The sequence below is a fragment of the Nipponia nippon genome, unplaced genomic scaffold (assembly GCF_047370975.1).
Source record: "Nipponia nippon isolate SJK-2023a ecotype South Korea unplaced genomic scaffold, ASM4737097v1 scaffold_5, whole genome shotgun sequence".
Classification (NCBI taxonomy): Eukaryota; Metazoa; Chordata; class Aves; order Pelecaniformes; family Threskiornithidae; genus Nipponia; species Nipponia nippon.
The window spans coordinates 35,580,120-35,594,327 of NW_028262369.1; the positions used below are offsets into that span (position 1 = coordinate 35,580,120).

Here is a 14,208-nt window from a genome sequence, read left to right on the forward strand (position 1 = left end):
AGTTGCAGTTTTCATTCTCAGGCATTCTGTACAGTCCAAAATTCATTATGTTCACTTGAGCATCTCAGTTATATATGTATGCCCAAGACAATTTTATTAGTAGTTGCACCTTCACGCTTGTTTTATTTCTTGTCTCTAGTTTTCAAGCTAATATTTACTAGCACTCAGGAGTCGTTATATAGCAACTTGTTAGTTAAAAAAAAAACCACAAACGAACAAACCCAAGATATCCCCCCCCCCCAAAGAAAACCAACCCAAAGCAAATAAAAAAAAGCCTGATGGATGACAATACCTTTCTTTTGAATTGAACAACTCAGGCTGGAGTTTGGAATCCTGATGAAAAAAATTTAGTTACTAATGATGCACTCTTTAAAACCAGTTATGAAGAATTAATAAATATTTTAATACATAGTTAATCAATAATTACAGAACCTAGCAAATCAACAGGATTTTTTTAACAAGCTCGAAAATGACTCCTATCATCTCTTGATATACTCATGTTGAGCTCATGCTGCTATATCATAATTTGTGTTTAAAAATAGTGGTCTTTTAAGTGTATTCAAAAAACACCAGTATCAATCACAAAGCCTGTTTTAAAGGATCTCAGATTGTTTCCAAGGTTAATTCTCATACCGTTCCATGCATCTCTCTGTCTTCCTGTCTTTCATTTCTTCTGTAACCTATTTGGTTTGCAATATTACTGCAAGAAAACAAGGAGGTTGTGTTTTAACAGCTAGAAAAAATTGTCATTTCATTGTCGCTTTGAGTAGGAGTAAAACTGATCAAGGTAATAACTCTAGTTAATACATGAAGCAAGGCTGACAATTATGGGTGTATTTCTGAATGTGTTAGGCGCCTAACTTCCGTTTCAATCAGGAATAATTAGGTGCTTTAAAAACCTTAAAAAATACAGCACTTGATAAAAATTCTCACTTAACTGAGAAATGCTTCCTCATAAATGGATGAGTTTCTCTCTGCCTTTGTTTAGATTAGGAAGACTACTCAAACTTAGGTCGCATTTGTGTCATGCACAGATTACGCTGAATTAATCAACGTTTCCTTGCACTCCCGCCTTGGTTGTGTTCATCCCTTGCTACTCTTGTGCTGGTCCTGATGCTAACCTTGGAGGGGTGTTCAGGGGCTCAGCAGAGGCAGTTTGCTGCAGGATCAGGTTAGCTGTCATGGGGACCTCGCCCCACAAGGCGAACTGAGCAGGTTAGTTGAGCGGCATGGAAACTTAGAGCTCAGAAACTTTCCCATGCGTTCTCACCTTGAACCACCACCAACCCATTAGCTGGTACATTCCTCTTCCCTGCTTCTCCATCTTCTACATAAGTTTCTGGAGAAGAAAACGTGACTTGATACTAGAGGAGAACAGCTACATGCATCCATTGAGCTTCATCTCCCCCCTGCTAAAGCCTGGTCTTGTATTAGCAAACTGGTTCTAAGTGAATTTGCTAATTAGAAAAAAAAAAAGTAAAAATGACAGAAAATTTTAAAAAGAAAAAAAAGTAGCTTGAAAGCTTGGGAAGATGTGCAGTGGGGTATAGCACAGCTCTCCACTGCATGGTGTTCTCAGAACATTTTATGAATGGTTAACTTCTAGTGCTGTTGTGTTAACATTTCTTCATTTTATAAATGAATAAATCATGGAACAAAAGGTCAAGTTACTTGCCCTAAAATACAGAGGGAGTAAACACTGGAACCCTGATGAGGATTCAGAGGTCCCTTCCTCTCAAACTAAGGATGATAAAGGAAACATTATTTTAAAAATAAATCAATTCACTTACAGTCAAGTAATTTCCTCTGGCATCTGTTGCATAAAATATACATTCATAGATGAAGAGTTTTGACTGAAAACTCAGCAGGTACCAAAAGGACAGTTATATATCTCTCTCTTTTTCCATCTTAGAGGTGGGAAACTATCCTGAATCTGTAGTCCTAAAAGGAATGAGTGTGGAATAATACCTGAGCATGCAGTTACCCTATGCAAATCAGACTGTCTTAAAAATCAATGTGTGGGTTTTGATGTAATGGATTAGATCTTTCTCTTCTCTTTGCATATCTAAATTATTGGCAATGCATGTTTCTGCTAGTGCCAATCTAAAGTAAAATAAATATTCACGATAATTGGATCCAGCTCCCTAAAATTAATTTAAACTTTCTCCATGTGCTTAATGTGTATTGTTTTCTGTCTCCGAGTTTGTAGGCAGCAGTTCAGCAAGCTCAGAGAACAATTAACGTCTCAAAGAATTTTTTCAATCAATTAACTCTAATTTAAATCTTAATCTGCTTCTGGAGGTAGAATCATCTGGGTAATTGGTGAAGACTGGAACTTACTTGAAATGCAACAGCGGCACTGGTCAGGTTGCTTGCTGCGCTTTGGGGACTTACAACGGGTATCCTGGTTTCTCGATGGATGTAGCCCAGGAAGTGGTCTGCCCTGCCGTTGAATGGGGGTGTTCCTCCTCCGCCCCAGCCTCGACTGCTGGTTCCCCCTCTCCCCGCTGGCATGGCCACCCCTGCAGCCCCATGCTGACAGGATCCAGGGCTCAGTCCCTGTCACGGTGCTGGGCCATTTCCCAGCCCAGCCCTGGGGGTGGCATGAGGAGCTGGGTGTCAACGGGGACACAGAGGAGAACACAGGGCTATCCCTTTCTTCGGCAGCGCAGTGTTATGCTGGATCAAATTAACTCTGAAACTCTTTCCTCAGTCTCCCGTCAATGTCCTAGTTTCTACAAAGTTTCAGTTTTCTGTCCCAAGAGACAAGTATTTTTGAAAGTGTTGATGTGCTTGGAGATGGAGGCAACCACTTCATTGTAGGTGCACGCTGTAGGTTCCTAGGTGTTACAAAAAGTATGTTTATGGATGCCAGTAGGCATTGTGTCTGCATTTTAGGTGCCTAAAATCTAGTCATGGGAGACTATGACAGTGGCATTTTCCAGCTCTTGTTTCTGCTGAAGTGCATTAACCCAAAGGAGATGGATAAATAGCAAAGACCAAATAGCATCTCACACCTAGGAGTTTTATTTCAGGCCTCTGAAGAGCTCATTTACCTTGTTCAAGGGGTCACTTCTTTAGGCGACTCCTAGACCAGGAAAAACAGGATTTTCAGAGAATACCTCCAGGCCAGGTGAAGCCCCAGACCTTTTAACTCTTGATTTTCATTATAATGGCTTCACCAGTCTAGGCATGAATAGACATCTGGGAAACTGATCTGTTCATCCTGCAATAGCCTGAGCCAAAAGTCAGATCAGCCATTTCTTGTCTTTCTGATATTTGTTATAGCTGTTTCATAAGTTTTACTGTGAGATTTATGAGCTTAACTGGGATTGATCATGTAGAAACAAACTGAATTCAGAGAAAACTGGACTCTTTCACAAAACCATGATTTTTTTCACTCCTTTCTGAAGCTTGTAGTAGAAAAAAGTGCCTCAATAAAAAAAAAATAGAAAATATTCATAGTGAAATATTTTCTCTTGGAAAAAAAAAAGTGATTTTAAGAGTAATGTTTATGATGCACATATAATGTGTATGTCAAACAGTAGTTCTTAAAATGATGAAAAAGTTGTTCAAATAAAATTTCAATGTGTCATATTAATCAAATTCAATTTCTATATCCCGTAATTCAAATGTACTATTGGTCTTTAGTACTATACTGTGTTATGTCATATAACTACAATATAATGAATATTTGACGGATAGTTTTATTTTTCTCAGCTTTTTTGTTACAATGCATGTTTCTTATGGATCAGCTTTATACCATTAAGACTACATTCACGTTATTTTGAAGAATATGTATAGATATATAGGGAGCTAAAGGTTGAGCTCTAGAAATAGTGTCTTCCATTGTTTTCATGATACTGGTACTTCCTTTTGTCAACATGTAATCTCCTTTGTTATGTCCATAACCAAAAAGTATTTAAACGCATTATTGTGCAGTTCAGTTCCATTTCTAAGTATAGTTGTCACTATTCTCAAGTCTCTTCTTATGTTTAGATTATTCATATGGCAAGCTCTTGGTGCCAAGGCATGGCGTTTTTTATGTACAGGTTGCCCTGTACCATGCAGAAGAGGCTAGATTCATGCAGAAGGCAATAGGTTCCTTTGGGATGTGTAGAAAATATTTAAAACAATTCAAAAAGAAAACCTTGCTGTTATTTTAAGAAACATGGACTACATTCTTTCACCTCTTAACACAGCATATTTTCTGTTGTTGGAGCTTAATGGATCTGAATCTGAACAAAGAAACTGGATGCCACAACAGTACCAGAAATACAGATTTGTTCTGTTTGGTGTTTTTGCTTAAGATTCAGCTGGTGGGAAGTGCATTTTGTAGTGACGAGTCCTAAGCTGATACAAAACAGTAATGGACAGTAATCTGGAAAAGGCATTCTAGATGCTAGCCATATTATTCATATGTTGCATGTGACCTCCATAAAACACTAAGAAAAGGCATTAGGTAATACATAAGCTATGTACATGCTGAATACTTCTAAATATATGATTTATAATCTGGAGTTGTACATTATAGTAAATCTTGAATCTCATTCGAATGCAGTGTGACTCCCTAGTGCATGGAAGGTGGTGTCCTGCTTAATTGCATTTTTTAAAAATAAATTTGTACTCTCGAAAGCAGGAGGGAAAAATACAAATTTCCACAGACATATTTGATATGACTAGTGCTGGAAATTGTGAAAGGCAGAAATGCCTGATAGGAGACTAAGATATTCCACTTTGATCGAAGGGAGAGGAAGGTAGCCCTGAGCAAGTGCTGTGAGCAGCCCTAGGGGGACTCCATCTTTAACAAAGGAACAGAGGAAATGTAGCTGCGAGTAACTCTCTGAAGCAAGTTAGCTATGGGTAGAGGAGGAGCTCGGAAACCTACCAAGTGAACCAAGACAGTACAAGAGCTAGGAAGGGTTTCCTTGGGAAGCAAGCTTTACAATTTTGCTTTCATATTTTACATTTCTTTCTTAACTCTTCCCAATTTTGTAATCAAGAATGTGACTCTTTTACACTTCGCAATGTTTCAAAATGTTTATCTACTTAACACGTACAGGGAGAGTCCGGGACATAGGACTGGCAGCAGTGGGATGCATTTTCTGCTAAGTTGCTAGAGTCAGCATGGCAAGTGGTATTGTGAGAGTCAGGCAGAAGGAAGATGCCCCCCTGGCTGATGCCCTGCAGGCAGCGAGGTGTCCCGTTTGGTGAGAGGCAGATAGCAGCAAGGCAAGGTGTTCCTGCAGAGTGGGAGGAAGAACATACTTCTTATGCAGGAAAACCTGCAACCTCTCAGTCCAAATAATTGTGCCCGAGAGATGCTTGTAATGAGTAATACACAGTTTCTCACATGGAACACTAAAATAATGAAAAACAAATATTGTGCAGATTTTCTAGACAATTTTTGTGAGGTTGAGAATATTTGGAAGGTGACTGAGGGAAAAAAGCCTGTAGTCACCCACTCCAGGTTTCTCCACAGTGATGTGCTTGAGTGAGATTGATGCAAAAAAGCCCCCAAACAAAAACACTTAGCAATATGAACACCATGTACTTTTAAACAAAGAGTAAAAACAACTAAATTAGCACGACAATTAAAATATTTGCCTGTAACATTTACTTTCTACATTGTAGCTAGTCAGATTTGTTGATGCTATAAGGGGTTAGAAATGGTAACGTGCATCTTGCATCTCTCTGGTTTGGGTTGTTAGCCATCATAATTTCGTGAGAGATCTGAACCCTCTCAATTCCTTATCGTCTGCAGGAGTTTCATTTTCTTTCTAATTTCCCCTTCAGCTGTTGTTCTCTATTTCTGGCTTGTCTACAATTAAAAAAAAGTTTTTAGAACTCACTTCTTGTTAATCCCTTTCTTTTGCAGTGCCTTTGGGGCAATTCTTAATCTCCCAGAAGCATCAAGGCATTCAAGTTAATGTTGGTTTAGTGGCCAGTCCGGATAAGAGAGCATTCTTTAGCGCATGTTCTTGTATCTTTTTTTTTTTTTTTTCCCCCCTTCATCCAGTAGGATTGTGGATTTCTAGAAAGGTTTGGAGTTGAGGCTGCAGATGTGTTTAACTGGTAGTCTCTGCCTCCCACCATCCTTCCCTATTTCCTTGCCAATTCAAACAGCACTTTCCAGATTTTCTTAATGAAATTCAGTTCACCTTACTCAGCCTGAAGTGAGTAGTAAAGGGATGTATTAATTTAACCTAGAAACTTGATCTGTGAGTTATGTCAGATCTATCAGCCTAGGTGCTTGTTGGGACTTGGATCCGAGTCACAGGAATGAAAATTTCTTGCCAGAAATTTTAACTGCAGTCTCTAGGCATAGCTAGCATTGTCGAAATATGAAAGAATTAAGTTGTCTCATTACTCTTCACTTTGCAGAGGTGAGAAGTGTGTCAGCACCTTCCCACAATAAGTAGAAGTATTTAAGATTAGGTAATTTTTTTTCTTGTTACTTAATCTCTTCCCCAGGTGCTTATTATTTTTTGTCGTCTTTGCCTGTTTAAGACTCCCACTGAAATAAATAAGAAGCTGTGCTGTGCATCTGGGGACAGTGCTTGGCCCTTTGGAAGTGTTTTGCTGTAGAGTCTCTACTGCTGTGGTACAAGTCTCATAATTTGAAATATCTACTCTGCATTTTAAACCATGAGAGAAGTGAAAAAAAGAAAAAAAATAGAAGACATGACTATGAAGGTTTTTTCATTTGTATGGAAAGTGTGGTTCTCTCGTTAACATTGTTAACGCAGTTAGTACAGAAAGAACTTGGCTGAAACAAGGATATGTATCAGTAAAACTGAAAATAATTGGCATCAAGGTAGTAAAAGAAAATAGTCACTGAGGTACAGCTTATTTTTAAAATTAAGGCATAAAAGTTTTTTTAAAATTGTGATTTTTATTTTGACATAAGTATAGACACGTTACCAGCATTTCAGTGAAGACGACATCTCCTGAAACAAAACACACCATTTATACAGGCGGTTGAAAACTCAGCTCTCAAATTATTCTGACTTCAGCGGTATGAATTACGCATATAAGCAGAGCCTTTAACATAAAATGACTGCGGCGCTGGCATCATCTTTCATCTCCTTTCCCTGCCCTGTCTCACACTTATTCCTTGGCTTTGAAAAGGTCATATCTGTTAGTGTAAATGGTCTTGTACACCAGTGCCAATAACAATAGAAGGGAAAGGCAAAGGAATCTCCGTTATGGAGAATTATCAATACTTGTTGCCTTGCCTATATTCCAATTACTATTAATTAAATTAACAAATCTTTCAACTGCTGAGAGTAATAGAAAACTGAGATTATACTCATTTGCGATGAAAATAAGCCAGTGTGACCACTTAAAAAAGCATCCTACCCTTCTCCTCCACCCCTGGGACCTGTTTCCAACTTCAGTTTGCCCTTCCCTTCAGAAATGTGGTGTGAACCCTGATCAGTTATGCAGCATGGGTGATCCACTTGAACTGTAAAAAAAACAAAAAACAAAAAACAAAAAAACCAAAACCACACCACAAAACACCTAGCCAAAACAAGGGAGGGGCAGCAAAGATGAAAGCCAAACGTTGGGTCCGTCCCGCCCCCCCTTTCTTTTTTTTGTGGTGATGCTGATTTATGCCATTTGAAAAGACAGCCTTGGTCTTTTTAAACTCAGTTTGTAGTTGGAGAATCGGATTTTCCCAATGCAACAGGATATGAGAAGACAAATTGAAGGATAGAACCCATGATATTTTTTACTCCCACTTTTGGGAGGAAATAAGAGATTTTTATGACCCTTTTTATTTAAGGAGAAAAATAGAACCCAGGTTGGATTTGATGTTATAAGTATCCTCTTGCTTATAGTTTTGAGGTATTATCAGTTTTTATAGGTGGATTTAATTTCCATGGAGTAAAATCGGTGCTAATTTCAACATGTGGCAGGCTACTGTAATGTTATTTCTTTTACTGTTTTACAATTTCTTTTTCTGTTCTACTGCTTGATTACTTTTATTGTAAACCCACTAAACAGCTGGCATAATGCACAGATTAAAATTACACTTTTACAAGAATGATGAAGTGTTAAACTACTTTTACTCTGACAGTCTGGCCAGCTAGATTTTAATTATTTGACCTAAGTTGTTAATTCAGCTCAATAAAAGCCATATCCACATGATAGATGTAGATGTCAAAATGCCACAAAGGGTTCCCCGTCTTTGATTAGAGGTGTTACTATGATGTTAAACCCAGATTACAAGAGCATCTTAAATTCTATTGATTCTGTCATCCTTCTTTCTAATGTGCTGTTCAAAATCAATGTTTTTTTTTAAAAAAAAAAAAGAAAAAGGCGAAGAATGACACTATTTCCCTCCCCTAGACCTGGTGGTTTCTCTGTAAGCTACCAAGAGACAGTCCCCACGTCTTTCAGTCAAGAAAGGACTCGGTGAAGCAGGGATTTAGTCTGACTCGGCTGCCTTGCTTTAAGTTTCATTTTGTTATACATGCTTCACCCATCTTGGGACGTTGTATTGGAGCATGTGCTTGGGGGATGCAGCTGTCAAGCATTATTCCAGATAAACAGAGCCCAAGCTACATCCTATCAGAGAAACTGTCCAGAAAATCAGATACTGCTTCTTTCAGGGTTAGCTTGACTTTTGCTTACATGCGGCACAAAGGAGCTTACAGAGAGGAAACACAGTTCTTGGCACATTTTGACTAGTTGCAAATTCATGAATACTCTGTATTCTGTCTTTGTTTAAGGCTTAGTCCTTATGACCCCAAGCGTTCAGTTATTCCCTTCCCTTTCCATTACCTTGCCCTTCTTTTCTCAGGGAGATAACAATGGTAATTCTCCTATGCAGATGATACAATTCTTAACGGCAGTATTCTTTAAAAAAGAATCAGTAGTATTTTAGGAATAAGAAGAGACTGAAGAAAGAAAAAGGCTATCAGTGTTTATGGGAGTAATCCTGCACAGGACAGGTCATAGGAAGTGGTTGAATCTTTTCCTTTAAGTGTGTCTTCCAGTGTGTTTTGTTTGAACCTTAAGGGCATAACCTTCTCAGAAGTTAAATTCACAGTTTATAGGATAAATATATGTATCAACTTTTAGCATTTGAACTGGTAGAACTGCAGTTAGGAAATGCGATGTCTCCTGTATTGAGTAGAACATTTTACTTTTAATGTATGTCGTTGTAATCTTAAAATTCTGTATCCTGCACAGAATAAAAATTGGAACAAATCTTATTCAGTTCACGTGGTCCTGCTTAAAAGTAAAAATTTTACAATCCAATCTTTTTTCCCTAAAAACAAATATTAAAATCAGCATGCTTAACTTTTAAAAATTTCTTTTACATAGGAATTCTGCAGAAACATAATGTAAATGTTATGTACTGTGACTTGGCATTTATTGCATTTCAAGTTTTATGCCTCACATGGATGGCTTAAATAGGAATTAAGACAAAATGATTTTTTTTTCCTATTTAAGTAGTTGCTGGGAAAGAGGGAATAGTCTGAAAATACCATCTTGTAATCATGAATTAGAATGAGTTATGCCAAGTAGCTGTGGAGGCCATTTAGTATTTCAGAAACACAGCAGGGGAGCTTTTTTAAAAGACATAATTAAAAACAACGGATGATATAGGCTGTTATGGATCTTAGGTCCCAGGCTTCCAGAATAATTTAAGTTCCTCTAAAATACCTCTTGCTGTTGTTGCCTGTTAGCATTTGTGTGATATTTCCCTTTAGTCAGTACATTCGAATGGGGAGATTTCAGTAGGTTGCAACTGTGTTGGTGGCTTCCATAATATTTTGGTCAAATTTTGTTTGTTTGGTTTTAGATAATAGACCTTTTGAGAGAATATTTGAATAACAGTCACGAGTTTTGCTGTTTTGAAAACCTTACCTTAATTAGGAGAAAGACCATACCATACCAGTGTAGGTGAAGTTACTTCTACTGTTATAAATGAAAAAGTTGTTCAACTGACTAGAGGTCAGTATTTTTCTTCACTAGTTACAAAATTCTACCTGAATTGTTTGCAGTGAGCTCTCTACTGCTTTAGGCACAGAGCACCACGCTTTAAAACAATTCTGCATAGCTATATAGGGATATATCTTAAATTTCATCGTAGTATCACCAGTTTTTACTAGGGACTGCAGTATTTGGAGGAAAATTTCTTTGCCACTAACAGTGAAGATTAATGTGCATCTTTGAAAAATAGAGAACTTAAAAACTTGCATAATATTTTCAATTCTATAACAATATTCCTGAAAAATTTTAAATAGGATTTTGAATTGAAACCTTATTCTTCCTGTATTGCAATGTTGATCTGTAATCATTATATACTGTCCTCTAAGTTCCAACGACATATTCACCGCTGTAGACGTGGGTCAGTAATGCTGTGACACCGACCACTGGCATCTTTAAACAGGATATTGTCTAATACAGTTTATAGCTTCATTCCCTCTACCATTAAATAAATAAAGCATTCAGCATGTGCATCAGTGCCATCAAGCATGAATACCCTGGTGGACTGGGAATTAAATGCCAAGTGAGGGTCAGAAGCAACAAAGGCTGAATAACACTCAGCAAATGTGTACATATTAGGTAAGGAACAGTGCTCCTGATGCAGAAGAAATTGAATAAGCACCTTGCAACGTCTAGATGGAGCATAAAGGCTTCTTTTGTTTGCCTGAGCTGCCATCATTGACCCCAGTAGAATATTCCGTTATTGAATGAACTGAACAATGGTTTATTACAGGTAAAAGGAAATCTTGGGATCCCAAATTCTTCTGTGCTATTATACAATTAGGCCTGATCATTGTACAATCTGTAGCCCCTCAGGCCACGTAGACTGGTAAAATATATTTTGCAATATGTTCTCTTAGCAGGCAAAAAATATTATTGCGGTTTTGCCAGATTTTCTTTGTCTGTCTTAAAAGACACTTATAACTTTATATTCTCACAAGTAAGGAATAACTTTGGCTGTGCTAATTGTGCTGGTTTCCCTGTTTCTAGTAGTTCAGTTTTGGTTCTATGAAATAACTCTGCTTTTTCCAAATGCAAAACGTATATGTAGGTGACAGTATTGCATTCTGGTTGACCAGCATGAAGTTACTGCTGAAGCAGCCTTTCCTCATCTAATTTAAACAGTTTTTCTGAAAATATCAATTATGTTTTATGATCTAATATAAATGTAAAACTATGTGTCTAGCAAAAGTTCCCAGAGGCTGAATATAGTTGTTTCTTTCTTGGGTTATGTTTGAACAGTTCCCATAAAGAGACACATTTTTGTAAATACTTAAATTGGTTATTCTTCACTACTATAGTTTGGCTTGCTTCTTATTACTCTGTAGTGTACAAATATCCTAGAAATGTTATTTTTGTTATTAAGATTTAACAGGACCAAGTGCTTAAAAGAGTTACCTTCTTTGCTATGCTTGACTAAAGTATGAATAATGAGCTTTTTGGCTGATCTAATATAGATCATTTTATTTTAGCATTAAAGTGTCCTGTGTAAGCAACTGAAATGAAAAGGCAAAAATTGTATTATGAAACCTTTGTTAAAACAGAAGGGCAAAAATTAAATAGGTGACTTCCTGGTAAGCTGAATCAAGGGATAATTATTGCTTTGGATGAATAGTAACTTGGAATGCTGGCATACTGCTAACTGTCTGTGTTCCCATAAAAATTTTGTTCTTCAGTCTTCATATATAAAAATTAAGTTGGTTGTAACTCTGTCAGTGGGTTGGGAGAATGATTGCCAATAGTTAGAAGGAAAAAGCGTGGTTATGACAGAATTTTCCACCCAGTTACTTAAATGTGTTCTGCACAAAGACATTCAACAGCCAAAAAAATCTGTGAATTGCCTGAATTGATGGGAATTAAATAATGAAAATTAAATGAAATTTGTTTTGGAAATAAAAATGGAAAAAAATCAATAATGCATCAAAGTGTCATAAGAGGCTATTCAGTTTCTTGCATAGTTTTAGTAATTTATCTCCTGAACTAAACTGGTGGATGTGCTGATATATGATACTACGCACTTACCAAATTCTGTAATTTAATCCACACTGCAACTCAATAGCCTTTTGCCTAAGATGTTGTAATCTTTTTAGGATGTGCTTATCCATGAAAGTAGAGCCTACCAGCCTCATTGAGACTAGACGTGAGCGCAGAATTTAGTGCCCATTTAAGTAGTCTGATGCCCTTTTCGTTAGGTAGTTTAACAGATCTGATTTTGTAAGGTTTTGTTTTTTTTAAAAAAAACTGAAATTAAATTAAGATAAAGCAGTAAAATTAAAACATCATGGTAGTTGTTTTATTCCTGCAGGTGAGAGATTTCAGACCAGATCCTCATTAAATGAGAACAAATTTAATTGCGATCACTTCACTAGCCATGAATTCAGTGCTAGCTTTCTCTTATTGAGATTTGTTTTTATGACTTTGTGTAAATATCTTTTGTTTTCCTGCAAATCTGAAAATATACATATAAACCCTAGAACTGGCAAGCATGTAGTGCCTCCTCTAATTCCTACCTCTGTTGGTATGTCAGAGCTAACAGAAACATGAACAGGTACAATGCTGGGTACTTTAAGGCTTTCCTGTAATCTTTTAATGCTCTTTATTTGTGAATTGGATAACAGCACAGAAAAGGTTAAGCTATTGTCTTTTGATTGTTCAGTAGCACAGTGTCTTCGGCCAGAGTTGGAGTAGGTTTGCATCTGGTCATATGAAAAAGGTATTCAACGTTCATCAGTCTCATAGCAGTTGTAAAAATTTTATTCAGGTGTGTAAACCCAGTTATTTGTGTGGTAGTAATGATGGTGGGCATTGTTTAAAATTGTAATAAAACAAGACTTCTATATGATTAGGACTGTTCACTGCCTAAGCAGGAAAAAAATTCAGGTCCTCCATATTCTTCCATTTTAATTATTATATTACCAGTTTCATGGAATAACGGGAATACTGGAATACAGACTATTGTAACTACAATAACTGAAGTAACTGGAATGCAGATACTTTCATATTTGAAAGTAAATTCAGAGAAACTAGATAATGAGGTTTGACTGTTTTGAATCCAATGAATAGTTTAAAAAAACTACTTAAGAAAGGCAGCAGTAAGAATAAGCAACAAATTATCACTTGGCTGGATGTAAATGCAGATTGCAAAAAAAATGTAAGATTATTTTTTACTCTGTATTTGTGAAGTCCTTACCTTTATGGAAGAAGTAATGTAGATGTAACATCTTTTGTGGGAGAACAACATCAGGGTGAGCTTGTGGATGTGTCTCCTCTTCGACTTCCCCAGAGTCCAGCGCCTCACATGGCTGGACTCAAATATTCTTTAATGTACCATGAAACTCTGAAGAGAGACTATAAAATGGATTTTTAGGCTCAACAGTTGTAGGTCAATAATATTAAAATGTGTTCTATCTTCAGTTAGAAAGATATTTTCCTCTTAATTTCCAGACTCGTCAGTCCAATCTATATGTAAAAGAAGATGCCATTTTTTGAGCATTTTTGTGGAGCTAATAGCTATAAATAAAAAACCAATTTGCGTGGATTCTCAACAGCATACAGTTTGACCCTATTACATTCCTCAGACCCCTTCATCTATCCACATCCATTTTTACCTGAAGTTGTTAATTTGTAAAATGATAATTAAGATTTTGTCAATTAATTTTTTTTAAGTTCTAATAAGTGTGTTGTACCACTATAATGAACATGTTCAATTTGTGCTTGTATGGCACAATTTCTTCTTAGGCATCCTATAATCTCTGCTTCATTATCCAAACAAGATTTCAACTTCCTTTTCAAGTACATCCTCATGATTAATTGGGCTATTAGCTAGAAGGTACCTCATGCAACTGAAAGGATAATGTAGCACTGATGTTTTGGGATGTGTGTGGTGTCGTCCAGAGACCAAAAGAGGCACCCCCAGGATTATGTCTGTGACAGACTTGAGATACCCTGTTCATGCTTTAATAAGCAACAGGAACGGGTAATCTGATAACGCGTCATTGTAAGTAGCGAGTGGTAATTGCTAGAAAATAAACTGAGAGCTTGCAAAACAACTGCATGCACGCATTTGTGGACATTCACTGTAGGTCTGCAGCCAGGCGTTGAGGCAATCCTGTTTGTGGAAGTCTGTTTCTACTGAGAAAATAGAATAAAGTATAAAATAAAACTTGTGACTAAGCTTTCTAAAAGTGGTGTTCTCTCTTAAGA

General features: G+C 36.9%; 1 protein-coding gene across 7 annotated transcripts in view; it reads left to right on the plus strand.

The window, feature by feature from the left end:
* ADGRL2 (adhesion G protein-coupled receptor L2) overlaps positions 1-14,208 on the plus strand; it is a 395,707-nt gene that overhangs the window by 279,821 nt on the left and 101,678 nt on the right. The gene's annotated exons all lie outside the window — the stretch shown is intronic.